Raw genomic sequence first — 11,315 nt, 5'->3', positions numbered from 1 at the left:
AATTTATTCCATTTATATCCCGCCCTTTCCTCCGAGGATGGTGTACATGGCCCCTCCTCCTCATTTAATTTCCCACAACAACCCTATGAGAAGGTTAGGCTGAGAAGCAGTGAGTTTCATTGCCAAGTGGGAATTTGAACCCAGGTCTCCCAGGTCACTCTAACCACCTCACCACACTGGTTCTGCTTCCACACTTAACATGTAAACATGTGAATCAGTGGTTCTCAACCTGTGGGTCCCCAGATGTTGTTGGACTACAACTCCCATCATCCCTCAGCTCTGGCCTTGCTAGCTAGGCGTGAAGGGAGTTGTAGTTCAACAACATCTGGGGACCTACAGGTTGAGAAAGACTGATGTAAAGAAATGAACCTTTCATTCAGAGGATGAAATAATGTCAGATTTTATCCCTGCTGCTACAGTGATCTGGGCAAACAAATGGAAGCCCCATATATGAATGTCAAGGAGAAGAAAAGTCAAAGATTGGTCACCCCCCTTCAAAAAAACAAAAACAAAAATCCAGAAGGAGCTATGTTTTCAAAATATAAGGGTTTTTTGTGTGTGGGAAAAAACCCCATCTTCTTTCTCCATGGGAGCAAACAGGTTGCTATGGAGACTGACTGGTGCAGAGGCAAAATATAGACAGATAGAATCTCCCCAGAGCAATGACTTGAGCACATGGCATACGTCAACTATTCACACTGAAGAGGAACTAACCATAAATGCCTCCTTTTAGATCATTCTTGTCTCCAAGATATAAAAGAGTATAGTTTATGGACATCTATTATAAGAATAAGGCCTGGTATCTTTTAAGTCCCATTGGTGGCATGCTAAGAACCCAAGTTTTATATTTTTTGCTGATGGCTTTGTCAACATTGGAAGAAAAGTTATTTATTATTACACAACAGGTAGTAATCCTTCTGTATTTAACAGGAGTTGATGCAGCAGTGATAATGCAGCAGCGATTCCTTCTCATGAGTGGTATGGTGGGAATCCACAGGAATTTTTCCAGGGCAGAAGGGCACGGGGGGGGGGAGTAAAATGCAGAAAGGGGAGAGCAGGTGAGCCCCCCCCTCTCTCTCTCACACACACCTACTCACAAACACTCAGGTTCCACAAATCTTAGAAACTTTCTTAAAAATGAAAGCTGGGAATTTAGGGGTTATGGTTCATTGGGGTGGGCTGTCTCTTTGCTCCCCACCAAGATTTCCAAGGGTGGTGCTTGATCACCTTTTGGTCACAACTATCAAGCCTGTTTGTTTTTAATCCACCATTTGGAAGTGGTAGTTAAAAGGTAGGGATGGGTGAATCTGTCAATTATAGGTTCTCCAAATTTCTATTCCCCCCCCAGACTTAAATTCAGTGTTCCATATTCTCACATATGTTTTTTTTTAATCTTCATGAAAATTCATCAGCATTTTAGGATGAGTTTCTTTTAACGTACACATCTGTATGCAATTTTGCCGTGTATACTCATTTTTGCAGAGCAATTCCCCCAAATATAATGCATTTTGGCACACATTATTCCAGTATATACACATTTTTCTACCCATTACTTCCTTGGAGAACTGCAGTGTAAAAGTATGAGACTTTCAAAGGATGGCTGTGCTTCTACTGCACATATAGTTTCGGAAAGAGTGAGTTAGAAAGGTTTGCTTTAAAATGTGAACTGAACTGATTTAGTCTTCCATTCCTGTTGAAAGATCCATAAAATCATAAAAATAAAGAGTTTTCTGTAATCCATGGAATGAAGTAATCTTGGGAGAGTTTGTTACTGATTGCTATGAGATTCAAAGATGGCCTGAATAATTTACCTCTCTAAAGTCCTTCTTGGGTGATGCATTTTTCTACTGAACTTTTTTCAAGCGGTTCATAAAAACTAGCTTGGCATGTGAATGAGTAAGAATACTGCAGTGATAGTATGAGATGTGAGGACCAGTAAGGAATGGGAAAGCACTGTAAATAGTAAAGATAAATGCACATCCTGGACTACTATTCCAGTGATGCCCCCTAGAAATATAAAACCACAAAAGGTCTAACCACAATTTAGCATACTTTGAACTTTTCTGACATGAAAAATTACAGCCGATGATACTGAATCATTTCGAGAAACATTACAGTAATATATTAACATATAAAGGCAGCAGGAGGTGATGTGAAGCCAGTAATTTTTAAAGGTTATATTGATGCCTACTAAAGACTATCAGAATGACTAATGACTGCCATAATAATGGCATCTGATAGTTCTTAAATCATACCAGTTTGGATGGAGAACCTGTGGCCTTCCAGATTTTGTTGGACTACAAATCCCATCATCTCTGACCATTAGCCATGCTGACTGTGACTGATGGGAGTTTGAGTCCAACAACATCTAGAGGGACACATGTTCTCCATTCCCAGATTAGGGGACAGCTGGCCAAACCATTGAACAAGTGGGATTATTGGGTAAGGTAGCAGTGGGGTCTCTCTAGCCCACAACTTAATTCGGCCTGGACAGTATTCTAATTTGATTTGCAGGCATCACTGATCTTCTGAATTTGCAAAGCCCTGGGCCTTCAAGCAGTCAGTTGATATTTGGTGCTTGCAAAGCCCAGTTCCTTGGCCTGTGTGGTTTACTTTCAAAATGCATGAGCAGTGAAAAATGCTTCACCTGACATCATAGACTCTTTCACATGTCAAAATGGTGCACTCGGGTTGGCGGGGATCAGGATCCAGCCTGCTGGTCAGATCCAGTTCTCCAGCCCTGGCGTAAGGCATTTATTTGGCAAGACATGTCTGTCTGCTTAAGGAGCTAGTGGTGCCAAAATGGTGAGGAGTTTACTTCAAGGCTGGTTCCAGATTTGAGGGGAACTTTGAGTGTCATCTTGTGGCTATTCTTCACATTGGTAGGGCCTGGCAAGCTGACTTTGCCTCAGCTGCAGCGAGGCAATCAGCCTAGAAGGCATGAAGCCACCATTGCAATTCCCACAATGCCCTGGAGCAATGCTAACTTGGTGGCATTGCAGGAGGTTAAAATGGTGGCTCCAAGCTAGCTGGCCCAGAGGGCTTAAGGCAACTCCAGATCTGAGGGGGCAGGTTGTCAGGTATACATAGCTTCTTTTCAGCTAGGCCTTTGGTTGTGATGGTGGGAAGTAGAAAGGCTATTGAATAGGCAGAGAGGAAGGAGGGAGAATCTCAGTCATGGGAAAGAAGGAAGGAGATGGTCTTTGGGGACTGAGAACAGTGGGAACACGATAAGGACAGAGAGCTAATGGGTTGTATCCAATGTTAGTTATACCCATTGAAATTAATGGACACACAGATAACTTTGTTGTTGTTGTTGTTTAGTCGTTTAGTCGTGTCCGACTCTTCGTGACCCCATGGACCAAAGCACGCCAGGCACTTCTGTCTTCCACTGCCTCCCACAATTTGGTCAGACTCATGTTTGTAGCTTCGTAGACACTGTCCAACCATCTCGTCCTCTGTCGTCCCCTTCTCCTTGTGCCCTCAATCTTTCCCAACATCAGGGTCTTTTCCAGGGAGTCTTCTCTTCTCATGAGGTGGCCAAAGTATTGGAGCCTCAGCTTCATGATCTGTCCTTCCAGTGAGCACTCAGGGCTGATTTCCTTCAGAATGGATAGGTTTGATCTTCTTGCAGTCCATGGGACTCTCAAGAGTCTCCTCCAGCACCATAATTCAAAAGCATCAATTCTTCGGCAATCAGCCTTCTTTATGGTCCAGCTCTCACTTCCATACATCACTACTGGGAAAACCATAGCTTTTACTATACGGACCTTTGTTGGCAAGGTGATGTCTCTACTTTTTGAGATGCTGTCTAGGTTGGTCATTGCTTTCCTCCCAAGAAGCAGGTGTCTCTTAATTTTGTGGCTGCTGTCACCATCTGCAGTGATCATGGAGCCCAAGAAAGTAAAATCTCTCACTGCCTCCATTTCTTCTCCTTCTATTTGCCAGGAGGTGATGGGACCAGTGGCCATGACCTTCGTTTTTTTGATGTTGAGCTTCAGACCATATTTTGCGCTCTCCTCTTTCACCTTCAATAAAAGGTTCTTTAATTCCTCCTCACTTTCTGCCATCAAGGTTGTGTCATCTGCATATCTGAGGTTGTTGATATTTCTTCCAACAATCTTAATTCCGGCTTGGGATTCATCCAGCCCAGCCTTTCACATGATGAATTCTGCATATAAGTTAAATAACCAGGGAGACAATATACAGCCTTGTCGTACGCCTTTCCCAATTTTGAACCAATCAGTTGTTCCATGTCCAGTTCTAACTGTAGCTTCTTGTCCCACATAGAGATTTCTCAGGAGACAGATGAGGTGATCAGGCACTCCCATTTCTTTAAGAACTTGCCATAGTTTGCTGTGGTCGACACAGTCAAAGGCTTTTGCATAGTCAATGAAGCAGAAGTAGATTTCTTTCTGGAACTCTCTAGCTTTCTCCATAATCCAGCGCATGTTTGCAATTTGGTCTCTGGTTCCTCTGCCTCTTCTAAATCCAGCTTGCAGTTCTGGGAGTTCTCGGTCCACATACTGCTTGAGCCTTCCTTGTAGAAGTTTAAGCATAACCTTGCTAGCGTGTGAAATGAGTGCAATTGTGCGGTAGCTGGAGCATTCTTTAGCACTGCCCTTCTTTGGGATTGGGATGTAGACTGATCTTCTCCAATCCTCTGGCCACTGCTGAGTTTTCCAAACTTGCTGGCATATTGAGTGTAGCACCTTAACAGCATCATCTTTTAAAATTTTAAATAGTTCAGCTGGAATACCATCACTTCCACTGGCCTTGTTATTTGCAGTGCTTTCTAAGGCCCATTTGACTTCACTCTCCAGGATGTCTGGCTCAAGGTCAGCAACCCCACTACCTGGGGTGTACGAGACATCCATATCTTTCTGGTATAATTCCTCTGTGTATTCTTGCCACCTCTTCTTGATGTCTTCTGCTTCTGTTAGGTCCTTACCACTTTTGTCCTTTATTATGGCACTCTTTGAACGAAATGTTCCTTTCATATCTCCAATTTTCTTGAACAGATCTCTGGTTCTTCCCATTCTGTTGTTTTCCTCTATTTCTTTGCATTGCTCGTTTAAGAAGGCCTTCTTATCTCTCCTTGCTATTTTTTGGAAATCTGCATTCAATTTCCTGTATCTTTCTCTATCTCCCTCGCATTTTGCTTGCCTTCTCTCCCCCGCTATTTGTAAGGCCTCATTGGACAGCCACTTTGCTTTCTTGCATTTCCTTTTCATTGGGATGCTTTTCGTTGCTGCCTCCTGTATAATGTTGCGAGCCTCCATCCATAGTTCTTCAGGCACTCTGTCTAGCAAATCTAAATCCTTAAACCTGTTCCTCACTTCCACTGTGTATTCATAAGGGATTTGAGTTAGATTGTATCTTACCGGCCCAGTGGTTTTTCCTACTTTCTTCAGTTTAAGCTTGAATTTTGCTATAAGAAGCTGATGATCTGAGCCACAGTCAGCTCCAGGTCTTGTTTTTGCTGACTGTATTGAGCTTCTCCATCTTTGGCTGCAGAGAATATAATCAATCTGATTTCGATGCTGCCCATCTGGTGATGTCCACGTGTAGAGTCGTCTCTTGTGTTGTTGGAAAAGCGTGTTTGTGATGACCAGCTTGTTCTCTTGACAGAACTCTATTAGCCTTTGCCCTGCTTCATTTTGCTCTCCAAGGCCAAACTTGCCAGTTGTTCCTTTTATCTCTTGATTCCCTACTTTAGCATTCCAATCCCCTATAATGAGAAGAACATCCTTCTTTGGTGTCACTTCTATAAGGTGTTGTAAGTCTTCATAGAATTGGTCAATTTCAGTTTCTTCAGCCCCAGTAGTTGGTGCATAAACTTGGATTACTGTTATGTTAAAAGGTCTGCCTTGGATTCGTATCGAGATCATTCTATCATTTTTGAGATTGCATCCCAGTACTGCTTTCACCACTCTTTTGTTGACTATGAGGGCCACTCCATTTCTTTTGCGGGTTTCTTGCCCACAGTAGTTGATATGATGGTCATCCGAACTGAATTCGCCCATTCCCATCCATTTTAGTTCACTGATGCCCAGGATGTCAATATTTATTCTTGCCATCTCATTTTTGACCACATCCAACTTACCCAGGTTCGTGGTTCTTACATTCCAGGTTCCTATGCAATATTTTTCTTTACAGCATTGGACTTTCCTTTCACTTCCAGGCATATCCGCAACTGAACGTCCTTTCAGCTTTGGCCCAGCCGCTTCATCAGCTCTGGATCTACTTGTACTTGTCCTCCGCTCTTCCCCAGTAGCATGTTGGACGCCTTCTGACCTGAGGGGCTCATCTTCCAGCGTCATACCTTTTATATGCCTGTTGTCTTTGTCCATGGAGTTTTCTTGGCAGGGATACTGGAGTGGCTTGCCGGTTCCTCCTCCAGGTGGATCACGTTTGGTCAAAACTCTCCACTATGACCTGTTCATCTTGGGTGCCCTGCTCGGCATAGTTCATAGCTTCTCTGAGTTCTTCAAGCCCCTTCGCCATGGCAAGGCAGTGATCCATGAAGGGGCACAGATAACTTAGGTTCACTCATTTCAATGGGTCCACTGTAAGTAGAACATAGTTGGCTGCAACCCAGAGTCCTGTGCAAGGTACTCCGATAGAAGGGTTCTAGTATAGTAATTAAACTCTAAAAGGTTTCTAATGAGCCACCAGGATATCTTTTCTAAAGTTGTGGAAGTTATAATAATCAGTGGTGATAATTCATCTGGACAATGTGTCCAATTTTGGGTACCACATGACAAAAAGGTTCCCCCCTTTCCTTCCTTCCTTCCTTCCTTCCTTCCTTCCTTCCTTCCTTTCTTTTTACAAAGCAGATATTATTTGGAGACGAGAAAGACACAATAATGTGCTTAGAACAAAAGCCATAAAGAGCCTGGCCTGGATGTGTCCAGTCTGGAGAAAATAAGATGAAGCACTTACTTACTTACTTATTTTATTTATTTCCAAACTTCAAGCATTTGAAATGCTGACCAGAATTTGTAGCCATGATCCAGCACATCTGGGCACTGTGATGTACACAGAGAGTGACTGCCCATTCATCTCAATGGAGATAACATCCATCACACACACACATACACACACACACACAGAGAGAGAGAGAGAGAGAGAGAGAAAGAAAGAGAGAAATCCATGTACTCATCTGCTCCTTCTATTGACAGAAAGGTGTGTGCCAAAGTTACTATTCAAAGAAGAACTCACCCAGCTGTGGCAAACGAGTTTAGTTTGCGATAGCCAAAATTGAGGATGCACATCAGGTTGGACGCAAGCTTGTTAATTGTAATAAAAGTCTGGCAATGGAACAAGTTGTCTAGGGAAGTTGTGGAATTTATACTGCTGCAAATTTAATTAGAGAAAAGAGATTACCTAAGCAGAAGCAAGGATGATTTCAATGCAGAGCTTGCTTTCTCAAGAGAAGAGATTGGCCTACATGACCCAAGCAATCCTTTCTCATTCTTAATGGCAGAGGATACACCTGCTTTGCCTGTGTGTTGATAGTGGCCCTAGATATGGATCCCTCTTGGCATCAGACACAGCAACCACATTTACTGGGGATTTCAATGTTCATCTGGATTAGCTGTGTGCATTGAACTCCATTTCTAAATCAAGGCATTTGACTTTAATTTGAGGTGGAAAGTAAGGGAAATGGAGATCAAAGATACCTTTAAAGCTTGAACAACTGGGCAGTCCTCATCTGGACCTCATCAAAACATGCCTAAACACATCAAGAAATGTACATCAAAAAAGTACACATAAACTATCTGTGCAACACCTATATTGTCCATTTATGGCTTCTTTCAGATAGCAGTATTTCATCACAATAAATTAGCTGGCTGCTTTATATGTATATAAATAGACCTTGCCCTAGAAATGAAGAGAATCTTGTTACATTTTAAAGCCTCCTGAATTAGTTTTATTGTTCAGGGGTTTATTTTCTGAGTTAGGGAATATGGAAACTAATTATATCCGTTATTAAGTGGGTATCTTTGACATTTCTTTTTTTTAAAAAAGAGATAAATTTTAAGATGTCAGAAATGATTTTTCAAGTAAAGAATGCAAGGTTGTTTTTTGGGAATCATCAACTCCTTATTTGCTATTTCACACTTCTGCCATTGTCCTTAACTATTATATCTATCATCTATCTATCTATCTATCATCTATCATCTATCTATCATCTATCATCTATCTATCTACAAACACACATACACACACACAAATCCATATGACAGGGTGAGCTCTCATTGCTCTGTTCCAGCTCCTGCCAACCTAGCAGTTTGAAAGCAAGCCAGTGCAAGTAGATAAATAGGTACCGCTGCAGCGGGAAGGTAAATGGTGTTTCTATGCGCTCTGGTTTCCGTCATGGTGTTCCGTTGCGTCAGAAGTGGTTCAGTCATGCTGCCCACATGACCTGGAAAGCCGTCTGTGGACAAACGCCAGCTCCCTTGGCCTGAAAGAGATGATTGCCGCAACCCCATAGTCGCCTTTTACTGGACTTAACTGTTCAGGGGTCCTTTACCTTTTACCTTTACACACACAGAGAGAAAGAGATTAGGAGGAGGTGCTGGTTTAAGAAAATGGTTGTGAACGTGTCAACATAATTAAGCCCACTGGCTCATATCAAATGCCTATCTAGTCTGGCATCCCGTTGCACACAGTGACCAAGAGATGTCTTTGGAAGCCCAGAAGCAGAACCTGAGGGAAATTGGCTTCTCCCTCTTGTGTTACCCAGCAACTGGCATTCAAATGCATATTTGGGACACTGTGTGTATAACTTGTGCAAATCATTCGCAAGTGATGCTGAGCATGAATTCTACATCGTCTTCAGCCCTGAGGATAAGATCTTCCATCTATTAATTTTGATGTGATTTTATTTTTTTACTAGTCAGCTTGAAATATAACTGGGGAATATGTCTGTGCTTGTTAACCTGCCAAATGGAAAGGATGACGTATGGTTTTATCATCAGCTTGTAAAAACAACAAAAGCTCACTTTTCAGTCTATTTTAGATGGCGATAAAGAGTTCTCAGGGTGCTCTACGTTTTGCACGTGGAAATTCCCTTCACAAAGTTGTAAGCCAACGACTAAAAATGAAGGTCAAATATGGGTTCAGCACTTTTGTTTCTAAGCGCAGTCAGGCAGTGCTTCAAAACAAAAGTGCTGAACCCAGACATTTCCATTCTAGATTTCATGTTCTACACTCAGTAAACCCAGACGTTCCAGAAATAGAGCCTTGTGGATACGCAGCAGCTCTTGATGGTTCTATATAATTGCACCATATCTGAGTTTTCAAAAAATATCTAGCATAGAGCAATGGTTCAAAAAAAGAAAAAAGAACTGTGAAACTATTCCCTGATTCAAATGTCACTTCAGCCATGATCTGACTAGAAGTCCTTAGGAAATCACAAACTTTGAGGCTGAACTCCCATCTATAAAATGGGGATACTCATGCTGGTCTGCCTTAATCGGTGCTTTTCTTCTGAGGGGACGCAGGGGTACGCATACCCCTAAACATTTTGTGAATCTAAGTTTGGCCTGATTGAGGGGCAGTATTTCAATATGAGTAGGAAAATGAGAGTACCCCCTAAGCATATATATATATATATTAAGAAAAAAAGCACTGGCCTTAATAATATATACAGTGGTACCTTGGGTTACATATGCTTCAGGTTACAAACGCTTCAGGTTACAGACTCCGCTAACCCAGAAATAGTACCTCGGGTTAAGAACTTTGCTTCAGGATGAGAACAGAAATCGTGCTCCGGCGGCGTGGCAGCAGCAGGAGGCCCCATTAGCTAAAGTGGTGCTTCAGTTTAAGAACAGTTTCAGGTTAAGAACGGACCTACAGAACGAATTAAGTTCTTAACCCGAGGTACCACTGTATATTACTGTTATTTAAATTAATTGCAGGATTGTTGAAAGGATCACTGCAGGGAATGGGAATTTATGGCCCTCTACAGGTTGCTGGATTCCAGCTATCATAAGCCCTCAACCAGCATGGTTAATGGCCAAAGATTATGGAAGTTGTAGTGCAAGAAAATCTGCATAGCCACAGGCTCCCCATCCCTGGATTACTGAGATGATGCACTGATTTGAGCATTTCATATCAAGTGCTGATCAGTGTTTAGGGACCACGGGCATGACACCCTCAACAAATCTGAAAGAGGGGAGATATGCAAACTATCCATTTCCCATCTGACCACCTTGAACACCTTCTGGAAAGTGGGAGGGGTAGCCCTGTTAAGACAATGGGTCTTCTGCTACTCTGGGGGCACTAGCAAATGCTCTGCCTTGCCACTCTCTGGAGCCAGCCTTGATCATTAATCATAGAATCATAGAGTTGGAAGGGATCCTGAGGGTCATCTAGTTCAGCCCCCAGCAATGGAGGGTCCCAACGCAGGGATCAAACCTGCAACCTTGCCATTGTTAGTACTGCAATCTAACCAATCGAGCTATCCAGGCTGTTGAATATAGCATAATTATGTTCCCTTTTACTCTGTATGCATATGCTTTATTCCTGACTCTCCCATTATTTCAGATATAATCTTATTGAGCTTTATTTTTATGTGGTTTGAACCACGTAAATAAAAAATTATCTAGGTATAAAAGGCAGCTAGTGCAGATTGAGCTGACTGATCCCTGAAATCCTGTACATGTCTGTTGTTGTTTAGTTGTTTAGTCATGTCCGACTCTTCGTGACCCGATGGACCAGAGCACACCAGGCACTCCTGTCTTCCACTGCCTCCCGCAGTTTGGTCAAACTCATGCTGGTAGCTTTGAGAACACTGTCCAACCATCTCATCCTCTGTCGTCCCCTTCTCCTTGTGCCCTCAATCTTTCCCAACATCAGGGTCTTTTCCAGGGAGTCTTCTCATGAGGTGGCCAGAGTATTGGAGTCTCAGCTTCAGGATCTGTCCTTCCAGTGAGCACTCAGGGCTGATTTCCTTAAGAATGGAGAGGTTTGATCTTCTTGCAGTCCATGGGACTCATAGAATCATAGAATCATAGAATCATAGAGTTGGAAGAGACCACAAGGGCCATCGAGTCCAACCCCCTGCCAAGCAGGAAACACCATCAGAGCACTCCTGACATATGGTTGTCAAGCCTCTGCTTAAAGACCTCCAAAGAAGGAGACTCCACCACACTCCTTGGCAGCAAATTCCACTGTCGAACAGCTCTTACTGTCAGGAAGTTCTTCCTAATGTTTAGGTGGAATCTTCTTTCTTGTAGTTTGGATCCATTGCTCCGTGTCCGCTTCTCTGGAGCAGCAGAAAACAACCTTTCTCCCTCCTCTAT

This window comes from Podarcis raffonei, chromosome 12, assembly GCF_027172205.1.
Source record: "Podarcis raffonei isolate rPodRaf1 chromosome 12, rPodRaf1.pri, whole genome shotgun sequence".
Taxonomy (NCBI): domain Eukaryota; kingdom Metazoa; phylum Chordata; class Lepidosauria; order Squamata; family Lacertidae; genus Podarcis; species Podarcis raffonei.
This window is presented reverse-complemented; position numbering follows the sequence as displayed.